Source organism: Carassius auratus, unplaced genomic scaffold (genome assembly GCF_003368295.1).
Source record: "Carassius auratus strain Wakin unplaced genomic scaffold, ASM336829v1 scaf_tig00017858, whole genome shotgun sequence".
Lineage (NCBI taxonomy): Eukaryota > Metazoa > Chordata > Actinopteri > Cypriniformes > Cyprinidae > Carassius > Carassius auratus.
Genome location: NW_020524825.1, coordinates 16 through 12,689, shown reverse-complemented (window position 1 = coordinate 12,689; position 12,674 = coordinate 16). Strand labels below are relative to the sequence as shown.

The 12,674-nt window shown below is 35.8% G+C and overlaps 1 long non-coding RNA gene across 1 annotated transcript; it reads right to left on the bottom strand.

The window, feature by feature from the left end:
- Positions 1-10,634, bottom strand: LOC113075877 (uncharacterized). The gene is made up of 3 exons (XR_003281049.1): positions 10,285-10,634; positions 6,399-6,494; positions 1-28 (listed from the first exon to the last, which is right to left on the bottom strand). It is a non-coding gene; the product is annotated as an uncharacterized LOC113075877 (long non-coding RNA).
- Between the last annotated feature and the right edge of the window lie 2,040 nt (positions 10,635-12,674).

Below are 12,674 nucleotides of genomic sequence, written 5' to 3'. Positions count from 1 at the left end.
AATCACCAGAAACTTCTTGATTAGGTCCCTAGATAAACAAAAACATCTGATTTAGACTATAACTTTAAATTAATTTAATAAACAAGACAATTAAGATGCTTAATTTCGTGAAGGCAGATACTAAGAGTAGGGATGCACCAATACTGTAATTCTGGCTTATTCACATAAATAAATAACTATTGTAATGTTATGATTAATCATCAATAAATGGCTGATATTAAAAATATACGCTACAAGTGAATTTAGGCATCACATCTTTACAAATGTACACTATCTGAAATGCTCTATAAGCATATTGTTTGAATACGTAAAAGTAAAAGAGTGCATATACAGTTAATACATGAATAATTTCGAAAAAGTAAAGTATAGTGTGCTATACATCTTTTCATGAAGTAACCTTAAAAGGGAAAAGGATAAATCTTCACTAGAATAATATCATCCATTTAATTTTGTGCTAGAAAAAAAAATATGTGGAAATATACACTAACCAGCCACTTTATTAGGTACACCTTTTCAATTGCTTGGTAACACAAACTGCTAATCAGCCAATCACATGGCAGCAACTCAATGAATTTAGGCATCCAGATGTGGTGAAGATGACTTGCTGAAGTCCAAACTGGGCATAATTATGGGAAGAAAGGGGATGTTTTTGAATGTGGAATGGTTGTTGGTGCCGGACGGGCTGGTCTGAGTATTTCAAAAACTACTGATCTACTGGGATTTTCACGCACAACCATCTCTAGTGTTTAGAGAGAATGGTTCGAAAAAAGAAAATATCCAGTGAGCGGCAGTTGTGTGGATGAAAATGCCTTATTGATTTCAGAGGTCAGAGGAGAATGGGCAGAGATGTTAGAAAGGCAACAGTAACTCAAAATAACCACTCGTTACCATCAAGGTATGCAGAATACCATCTCTTAATGCACAACCCTGAACCCTGAAGCAGATGGGGGCTACTGCAGCAGAAGACCACACCAGGTGCAGCTACTATCAGCTAAGAACAGGAAAAGGAGGCTACAATTTGCACAGGCTCACCAACATTGGACAATAGAATATTTGAAATTGGAAAAATGTTGCCTGGTCTGATGAGTCTTGAAGATGGTGGGGTCAGAATTTGGCGTAAAGAACATGAAAGCATGGATCCATTCTGGCTTGTCTCAACGGTTCAGGCTGCTGCTGGTGGTGTAATGGTTTGGGGATATTTTGGGGCCCTTTGTACCAATTGAGCATTGTTTAAATGCCACAGCCTACCTGAGTATTGTAGCTGACCATTGTCCATCCCTTTATGACTACAGTGTACCCATCTTCTGATGGCTACTTCCAGCAGGATAATGCACCATGTCACAAAGGTGAAATCATCTCAGACTGGTTTCTTGAAAATGACAATTAGTTCACTTTACTCAAATGGCCCTACTACTAGTACAGGCAAGGTGTACCTAATAAAGTTGCCAGTGAGTGTATTTCTAGAATCAAATACCATACAAACAAACACACACACACACACACAGAAACATTTTATGATTAGGTCCCACTAGTTACCTTTGCTTAATGCATAAACTAACAGTAACTAAAGAAAACATATGAACTAAAGTTACAATATGTATTAATCTGTGATAATATGCCTGTTATAATCATAATGGTTTTTAAAATGGTTGTTTAACAACTACACAACTATTACAACTGTTATACCAACAGATAGAATTTCTATATTAGTAAATGTTGACAAATTATTAACTTAAAAAACATAATTTGTACACACATGAAAATCTACCTGCATTAAGCTTTTCAAGTAAACCTTATGTATTAGTTTAAAATCAATCTGTATCTATGACCCAACAGACTTCAAGCTGCGAACACGAATGCATTAGCATGTTAACTGCTGTGCTGTTGATGTTCTCACTTAACCTACTGTAACATGAGAGGTGCTTGGAACGATCATGATACAGATGACCTTACTCATTCTCGCCTCCCTTGCAGATGTTATTCATTCTCCAATACTCATGTGTGTTTGACTTCAGGACATTATAATCTTATCAAGCTTGTTAAATCCCTGCTGACATAAGTTGTAGTTTTGGCTACTTTCACAATTGTAACTAGAGTAAACATGCCAGTCGAAAGGAAACACTTTGAAAAGCTTTGCCTGAGGTGACTTGTCTGTCTCTATTTCCAAGAGCTTCCTCAAGCTGTCTTTGTCTCTGGAGTGCAGTCTATTTGAAGCAGTGAACACCAATTTAGACCCTAGTGTACAAGTCTAATTAGGAAAAGCAGCTATGATATCATTTTGTGTTTGTACAGCTGCAGTGACTCCTTAGATGTTGCAACTAAGAGAGGATACTGTTCTGTATTACTGAGAGGCGTGAATTAAAGGATTACTTTTTTTAACATCAAGACGGGATAGTGGGCCGTTTGCTGAATCCTGAGCTCCTTTAGTTCAAAAGCATCATGAGTAATTGTGTAGATTAAATAGACCCGCCTCTCTGTAATTCTGAGGATGCCTCCACTCCTGCAGCCGTCAGTGAGCTTAGTTGACGTGTTTAGATGAGTTCATTAGAGGACACGAGTTTTTAACTGTGTGCAAATGTAACTGCGTTTCCATGTCAAAGACCCACTTTCTGGTAAGAGAGACAGCAGGGGTTCACCCTGTTATTACTGAAAATAAAATAAATAACATATAGAGTACCAAATTACCAAATGATTTTACTGTATTAAGATGCTCTTGTTGCAAAATAATTAAAAAAGTATATTCAGAGGCATATACTTCTCTATATATATATCTTTGGGCCCTATTAGGCCCGATTAACACAAGTGTTTTTTGCTAGTTTCAGCCCCATGCAGTTGTCATTTTCACATCTTGTGCCACGTTGTTTAAAGGGGTCCTATGACGTTGCTATAAAGAGCATTATTTTTTTGGTATATGGTGTAATGCAATGTTTATGCGGCTCAAAAAAACACATTATTTTACACATGTATTTTACAATGTACATTATTGTTGTACTTCTATGCCCCACCTTCCTGAAACGCAAAGCTTAGCTGAAACGCATCTCCCGGCATGATGAGACAAAACCAATAAACCCATTACAAACAAGGCATTTGTTGAAGCCAGTGGGGACAAAGTTACTGATTATAATGACTTACAGTGACTTTTTACGCATTGTTGCTGCGTATCATGCTGCCTAAACATAAAACCATTCCTGAATTTGTGATCGGAGAAACAACAAACAACAAGCGCTACGTTACACTGCTTAAAACTTGCATTTGAATAGTCAATGGCAAATTTTTAAATCTAAAAATGTACTTACAGGCTGTGAGTCAGAAGTGCCAGAGTGTCGGATAATAATAATGATAATTATCCTATTATGCTTCGGATGAATCTAATGTTTCAAGGAGTATGTGTAGGCTGTCATTGCATTAGTGTGGATACTCACTGTACTGCAGAATTACAGATTCTATTAGGGATGCACGATAATATTGGCACAACATCGGTATCGGCCGATAAAAGCTTAAAATGACCATCATCGGTATCGGCCAATATGAATATTTCTGCCGATGAGCCAAACCGATATTCTCAGAGTGAAATAATTGACCTGTTTTTCAGGTGTGAATGTCTGTCTACATTTGTAAAATAATACATTTATGGTAGAATCAGTACAGAAGAGATACATGGATTTCTCTTCAGTAAAATCATTCTATGCTTTGGAAGTATGTCCAAATGAACTGAACAAGTAAGTAATGTGTGCCAGTTTTGTCCAGACAACTGAAAAAAAAATAGTGATTTAAATCTAACGATCACTTAGCTCATGTCAAACCATGCAAATTATCATTATCACACTTTGTTCTCAAATTATCAATGTTAACAACATCGACATTGTGTGACTGTGTATTTAGTATTGGAGTTATCTGTAGATTTTATTAAATGTAGATTTTTTACTGGTAAATGTAGAGTCCAATCTTTAATTGTCATACCATTCATATGTCATCAAAATAAATTGCTCTTTTAACCTTAAAAAGCTATTTATTGTTCCTCAGAACTGGTTTGAAAATGCCAAGTTTAATTATTCCAGCCGCTGTAAGAAAAGGCTATACTTGAACCACCAGCTGCAGCATCCACTCACGGTTTATAGCCTGCTGGCCGGGACTGCTTCTTTATGTGTACAGACGTGACCTAATGACACAGCGCAACACTCGTATTACCCCCAATGACCTACCAGTACAACTTAAATTATAAAACATTATTACAAGCTTATCAATGTGAATCGGGCTGAAATTAGGAGACAGTTTTTTACACTTGCTGGTTATGTGCTTGCTCAAAAATTGATTGAACAAAAATATATATATTACTGACTGCGGCTTTAATATATATATATATATTTATATGTTTTTTTTTTTTTTTTTTTGCAGGAGGGATGATATAAATTATTAATTTTATTTAAATGATATTATTAACTTAATATTTTGAAGCTTTATAGTTGTATTGTTCTATAAATCTAAAAATAAAACCTTAATATTTTTTTTTTCCGATTTATTTCAATTTTCAAATAAAAGACTTTCCCCCACACACGTAAATTTAACCCTCTGGGGTTCTTCGGTCATTTATGACCCGAAATTTTTTTTTTAAAAAATGTTACAAATCGTAGCTTCATCGGAATGGTCCGAAACTTGGTGACTTTTTGGTACTTGGTATATGAACACCCCCAAAAATTGGGGACAGGATTTTTAAAAGTCTAAGTGGTCGTAAAAAAAATAGTCACACTCAGGGTCTTCGGGTCAAAAATGACCCGACATAGGAAATGATGGGAAATTTGCAAAAATATTGAAAATACTGAGTTTTTTTTGTGTGTACAATCTACAAATCAAGCCACGATGCAGAAAAAAGCATACAACAGTGAAGGGGTGAATCTCTAAAAACATCAAGAGTGCAAAACAGACAAAAAAATCACACACACACACACACACACACACTTATACACACAAAACACACACAAATGAAAGTATCATTTGCAAAGCTAATTTTGGGAAAATGTGTGAAATAAAGAATTAATTCATCAATGTAAGAAATAAAGTGCACAGCAATAAAAGCATGAGGCTGTAAGCCATCAAGGTTGCAAAATAGACACACCTCACTCACACCACACACACACACACACACACACACACACATAGGGAAATATGGGACTGGTGAAACTGTAACAGAGATATGTGAGAATATGTGAAATAAAATCATGAATCAAATAAAGGGGAGACATTGGATCCAAAATGCAAAGTCACACACCATGTCTCTCTCTTGAACACACACACACACACACAAACACACACACACAAGCACGTGTGCACGCACGCACGCACACACGCACAAACAGAGTAAGGTCAAAGGATGGAATTCTTCCCTAGTAACCTCCAGGCCTATTCGAGCGACCCAGGCCCAGCGTGACACTTTTTTATTTTTCTATTTTCCATTTACATGTACTGTTTTGAAAATGATTATACGTTTGCTGTTATTTTTGTTTTTTGTTCATAATTGCTGTTGGCAATTTTGAAGAGTTACTGTTCATTGAATTGCAAAAAATAATTTTAATGGAAATGTTTATAATAAAAGGTAAATAAAAATATGTTATGATTTAAATAATGTAATTTTTTTATTAAGTTAGAATTAAAACAATGGGTAACAAATGCTTTCCATTTGTTCTCTTTCTAGTGCAATGTTCAGGTTTGACTGTATTATAAAGTAAAACTGGCACTTGAAATTACCATTTAAATCAACCAAACAAACAAACAAAAAAAACTTGACAAAAATAGTCTTTGAGAATCTGTGATTATATATAAAATCCACAACCTGAAATAAATAGGCAAATATGTGCAAAAATCACTAGAATTCACAAGCCTTTCTACAGAGAGCTGTACATTCTCTCTAGTGGTAAAAATGTGCTATTGCATGATAAAAATGCTTAATTTGTCCACCAGATGGCACCAATCTAATTTCAAAAATTGTTTTCTATAGGCCTTGGCTGTACTTTAAAATAAAATACAGCATTAATAAAATAAAATAAAATACATATATATATAAATTTTCTATTATATTCAATGGGAAAAAATGGATCATAATTATTGCATAAAAATTCATTATCATCATAAAATTCTCTCAAAACACAAAAAAGAAAGAAAAAATATTATTGAACAAAAATACATTTGATTGATTTTACTGAAAAAAAGTATACCTGAATCCCGGCCTCTGGGTCATTTTTGACCCGAAGGTCCTGAGTCTGACTCATAAATGAAGAACCCCAGAGGGTTAAGCCTGAGATCAAACAATATTGATGCTGACATGATTTCACTAGACTTTGTGTTTTATGTATGCTATAAATATAGCATTTGTCATTCAGATGCGTTTTCTTTATCAAACTCACTTTACATAGAAATCCAGATGCCGTGGAAACTCCAGCTTTCCGGCCAGGATCTTCTGGTAGATGCCAAAGGGATTATCATCAAAAAACGGTGGATACCTTAGATAGAGAGGAAAAATGTATAAATAACAACCAATTAATGTGTCAAAATGACATGGAGCAGCAAAAATCGTAACGATATATACTAGTGTACTCCGTCTTATTGACAGTTTAGCTGATTTCAATAAAGTTCTGCTGAAATGCCAAAAACGAATACACAGAATTTAGACCAGATCTGGAAGCTACAGATGCAGACAAACACAATTGTGACTTAAGCCATCAAAAATCAAACTTAAATCAGATGGCATAAAAGAGCAAATATTCGACTTAACATGAGTGCAAACTTAATACAGACTTAATAAATAACAGATTGCTTTTTTTCTGTGTTTAGCGTCACTTAAAGGTGTGATTTTCACAGATGTATAACCCGGGTCTGTACTACTGGAGGAGGAGTCATTAAGACCTCTAAATGTTGTTTCTACAGTGGTATGGAGTGTTTTCACTTCTACTTGGTGCTTATTCTACATGTGCATATTTCTCTCCTGATTCAGACAAGATTACTTTTTCTCCAGAGAAAGCTGTATTATGGATAGAGGCCTCTTATTTTAGAGTTACTACAGTAATGTTTGTTTCTTACAAACATGCAACTTTCACTTTACAGGATGTTAATTGATGGACTGTGGACTACTCATGGATTATTGTAACATTTTTATCAGCTGTTTGGACTCTCATTCTGATGGCACCCAGACACTGCAGAAGATCTAATGGTGACAAGTGATGTAAATGTTTTTTTCTCTCTCTCTCTCTCTCTCTAAATTATTTCTTCAAATCTGTTCAGATGCTGAAACAAGCTCATCTACATCTTGGATGGCCTGAGGGGAGTAAAGTTTCTGCAATTTAATTTTTTGGGTGTTCTACCGTATTGACCCGGATATAAGACAACCCCCCCCCCCCATTTTTCCAGATGTACCTCTCTCTGTAATTTTTTTTTCTTAAATAATTTTCATATTGCATATTATTTTCTATTCCTATTTATTTGAAAGTATGGTCAATACTGGTAAAATGTACCAACAATAATCACATTTAAAAATATATTTTGTATGATATACCATAAAAATAACAGGTAGCCCATTTGAATTATACAACATTTAGTCCATCCATCTCATAGTAGCCTACCAAAATTGTATTAACAGTAGAAGTGAAATCTTATTGTAATCTTCAAATCTGGGTACTGTCTTAAGTATAAAATTATTATTATTATTATTTTTTTTAGATGTATTTCTAAGAATAATCAAGGATCAAACTTGGATCCTGAATTCTTCATAAATATGAGCCATATTTAAGTCATATACATTACTGTTATTATTTATTTATATTCATTATTATTATTATTTCTGTGGTGCCAGAGAGGCCTGGCCACCATATTTTTCCATTTCATGCAAAAGAAAGACAGTAAACTTCTACTTTAGTGTTTGACTGAAGAAAGAAAGTCATACAGGTTTGGAATGACATCTTTAAAGACCTCTAGCTGCTGCCTTCTGAAAGAAGTATAATAAGGTGGTTTAAAAAATGGACTGACAGTTCCGACTGAGTGTGGAAACCATAAACAGAGAGAGAACCAGGAGAGCTGAACTTGCAGCTACTCCTTCTTGTGGGTGAAGGAAGAGAGAGATGGAGAGAGGAGGAAGAAAGCAGAAGATACATATTAGTCTCTATAATGTTACTGTAAGCAGTGGCTGGTGACAGAAAAAAAAAAAAAGAGAATTGCCAAGGTTACACTGGGAAAAATAATAATTTAAAAAAAAAAAAAAATTAACCAAGAAGCTTTTAAAAGTGTGCTCTTGAACTCTTGAAGTAACTACTGCATTATAACTAAGACTGTAAGTTGAAATCAAATTAATGACACAATTTGCTGATTAATTAATCAAAAATATTTATATTAGTCAATCAATTATTAATCAATTTATTGATTTTTGCTAAGAAATTTATTGTGGTAGACAAGTAAATCATTAAATAGACATTACAAGTTGCTTTACAATATTTTTTGAATATTAATATGTTGTTTATTCTTTTATGCTTGAATAATCCTACCTGCCTAAATTTCAAACAGTCAATCTGTCCGTTCACACACGCTAATCGATGTACGCTAATCTTGCTCTTTTTCAGTACCTTTTGCTATAACTGTAGTATTTTAAGACACTTTGAAACACTTTGTCTTGAGACCCTTGTTTTCTGTTCCATTCTGTAATACTCCACACAGCTGTTTTTGAACTCAAGTATGCCTAAATGCAACCTCTCAGACACATGAAGCCTCTAACCTGATCTCACCTACAATACATCAGCCTTTTTTTTTTTTTTTACTTGTTGTGAACCTTTTGCACATTTGAGTGCAATTCTAAAATAAGGTTTGACATTTTGTACCTACACATAGACGGAAACAAAATAATTGCTCACATACACGGGCACTACATTGAGATCTGCGACCCTTTTCACGGCCCAGTACAGGAGGAGCCATTTCAGCTCTTACTACAATTCCCTCAAATGAGTCTCAAATGAGTCTCAAATGACCTCTGACATACACATACACACACGCGCACACCCACAGTCCCAGAGAACACTGAAGGGAGCTTTTGTATGTCTGGGCAAACTGAGCATATGTCTGTGGGTTGGCCTCTTAAAAAAAAAAAAAAAAAAAAAAAAAAAAAAAGGACCAGGTAATTTTCTCTCACTCACAAGCGGAAGCCAACACTTCAACAGAAGTCTGGGATGAATGAAGAGGGTCACTTTTTCCTGCGCACAAGAGTCTGTTAAAGCTCTAGGGCAGATTTCGAGTCAGCGAAAAGCAGGTGGGAAGAAGTTTATTTTCACAGCGGATTTGGAGTCCATGGGACAATATGAATCCAATAACTTGTGCAAGACAGATATTATGCCGAAAGTGTCATCATGTATAATTTTTCCAAAGTTTGCATGCTTTACTACAACACATTTATGCCCATGTTTTGGTAACAAAAGTTTAATCAGGATGTAAGCTTTTTGTAAACAAGATCTATTCTAAGAAATGCATCTGCCCCCTGAGATACTGTAAATGTGAGCAGATTATCTTGGTGCATATTAAAGGTGCTAGTTTATGCACATTAAATATAGGCTGCAGGGATAAACGTCTAGGCAAATAAGGATAAATATCATAATAGGGATATCATAATAAGCAGCACTTAGAGAGGCCATCTGTTTTGAGACATGCACATGAAGGTTTGGGCCTTTGGCAGCACTCAGTGTCTCATATTCCACTGCTGCCCTCTAGTGGTGTATCTGTGACAATAGCTGATCTTTCCTGACCACACGCCAATACAAAAATAGATGAAATTATTTTTCTTCATGTATTTATACATGACTGGCTTTGGTCAAGTAGCCATCAGCTAAAGGGAAGTTAAATTCTACATGGAAAACAGTTGACATAAAACAGGATTCAAAGTCCCCCGCTTTTTCACAAACACGTGAAAGTCATACACATGTGATGAATTTTTAAAAGATGGAAATTCAGTTCATTTACTGTAAATCAGGGGCTTTCAGACTCTTAACCAACCCAGTCACTCCCAAAAAAAAAAAAAAAAAAGATAAATATTATTAGTAAACTTTTTTTAAATTACATTATAACAGTATACAATGCTTATTAGGTCATCAGCATTTTCATTTAAACTGCTAAAATATGAAATATAAATTCATTCAAGTGTGCTTTATACATCTCGGTGAAGCCCATGAAGTAAACTACAAAATTCCAGGGTTACACAGACTCCCGGTTGAAATCGCTGGAGTAAAATGTTAACAGGAAGTGATCATAGTCCTGTCTTACCCTGCAAGCATTTCAAAGATGAGAATACCCAGAGCCCACCAGTCCACGGCTCGACCGTGACCTTTACTCTGGATCACTTCTGGAGCCAAATACTCAGGAGTGCCACAAAGAGTCCATGTCCTGGAAAGAAAGAAAGAATAAAATGATGGACAGAAAGAGAGAGAAATCCTACAGTCTCCTACAGTCTTGGAACACTAAGAATTTCTCTGCCAAACATTTTTTATTTTTAGTTTTTCATGTTAAGATTTAAAGGGACGGTTCAGTTAAAAATGGAAATGGTTATCAATCACTCACTTTCATGTTGTTCCAAACTGATATAGTAAATGATGACAGAATGTAAATTTTTAGGTTGTTTTTGTTTTTTAAGGCAAATGTTCTCGTTTTCATTAAAGCATACAATCAAAAATCAACAATACAGTTTTGCCCAGTAAAGTACAGCAAAAGTGGGACATAGTCCAGAAGACTTAAAATTGCTGAAATTATTAAAATAACCTCTTAATACTGTGTGTGGTTACCTGATTGATCCACAACTGTTTTTTTTTTCTTTTGTGATGGTTGTTCATGAGTCCCTTTTCTGTCCTGAACAGTTAAACGGAGCACTGTTCTTCAGAAAAATCCTCCATGTGCTGCAGAATCTTCAGCTTTCCAGCATATTTTGCATATTTGAACCCTTTCCAGCAGTGACTGTATGATTTTGAGATCCATCTTTTCACACTGAGTTCAACTGAGGGACTCAAACACATCTATTAAAAACTTCTGAATTTGAAGATCAAGGTAAATTCTACTTGATTTTTTTTTTTTTTTTTTCAGGAAACATGCAAGTATCTTCTGTTGCTTCCGAAGGGCAGTACTAAATGGAAAAATATATATAACATTTCTACAAAATAAGAAAATTATTATCCTGTTCAAAAGTTTTCACCCCTGGCTTGTAATGCATCGTGCTTCCTTCTGGAGCATCAGTGAATGTTTTCAACCTTTTTTAATAGTTGTGTTTAAATCCTTCATTTGTCCTCGATGTGAAAAGACGGATCTCAAAATCATACAGTCACTCCTGGAAATGGTTCAAAGATGCTGGGAAACTGAAGAATCTGCAGGACCTGGGGGGGTTTTCTAAAGAACAGTGCTCAGTTTAACTGTTCAGAATATATATATATATTAGGGGTGACGACGACGCGTATTCGTATTGAACCGTTCGGTACGACGCTTTCGGTTCGGTACGCGGTACGCATTATGCATACCGAACGGTTCGTTTGACTAATTAATTATATTTGAAAAAAAAAAGAGAAATATAATGATATGCGTTCAACAAGGTAGCCCAATAACCCAAACGACGTAACAGGCAACGCCCTGACACTCCCGAGAAGAAAAAAAACACCAACTTATGTTTATGTTATGTTATGACTCAGTCAGGCGCTCGCTCACTCAGTACGCGCTGAAGGCTCGTTGCAAAATGGCCAATGCGTTTAACAGACTAGAAAAGAAGATGACTCTCAAACATATTGTTTGAGATGCATGATTCTATGAGAGCTGCTCGATCAGAGTGACATGAGAGCCCCTCCTTAGAACATTATTTGTAAATCCATGTTATGGTAAGTGTGCACGTGAAGTCTTTGCACACTTTCTGAAATCCACACTGTGGTAAGTTTGCACACTACACTAGTGCTCTGCATTCTTTCTAAAATCCTATATAGTGAGGGCTTCGCGCGGTTGCTTCATTGCTTTAAAAAAAAAAAAAAAACACCAGCGTGAATACTTGAAACATGTCAACTCATTTACGCCGACATCACCTTATTGTGTCAGTATCTGGGAAAAGACGAAAAAAAGGAGAAACATGCACGCAACAAACTATGCCTGCAGCATTTAGACACCAGTATTATAGCTTACAGGGAATCCAAAGTGCACCCAAACACCAGACCTGTTGGTTATTTTAGGATCTTATATTTCTGGTCTGTTAAATGCATTAGACATTTTGCAATGAGCCTTCAGCGCGTGCTGAGTGAGCGAGCGCCTTAGGGTCCGTTCACATCGTCTGCCTAAAAACGCATGGAAAACGCTAAGCGCGTCTTTCTCCTCCTTTCCAAAGCGCTTGGCAGAAAGCGCTCATGAGGCGTCTGTCTTTGCTAAGCAACAATGACGTGCTCTCTCCATGAGACGCGGAAATTTCAGCGAAGGATAAATGGATTTGCAGCTCTAAAAATCGCTTGCAGTAGCTCTGCTACTAAATTTATTTCAAAATTGCAATCCATATACAACTATGATCAGCTGTTCCTTCATCTTGGCTGAGTTTTCAACGTTGTTATGGGAAAGGATGAAGCTGATTGGTTAGTTCTTGTCACATGACCCGCGGTGCGCTTGCGGCATTCTGAAAAGTTGAGATGTTTTTGCATTTT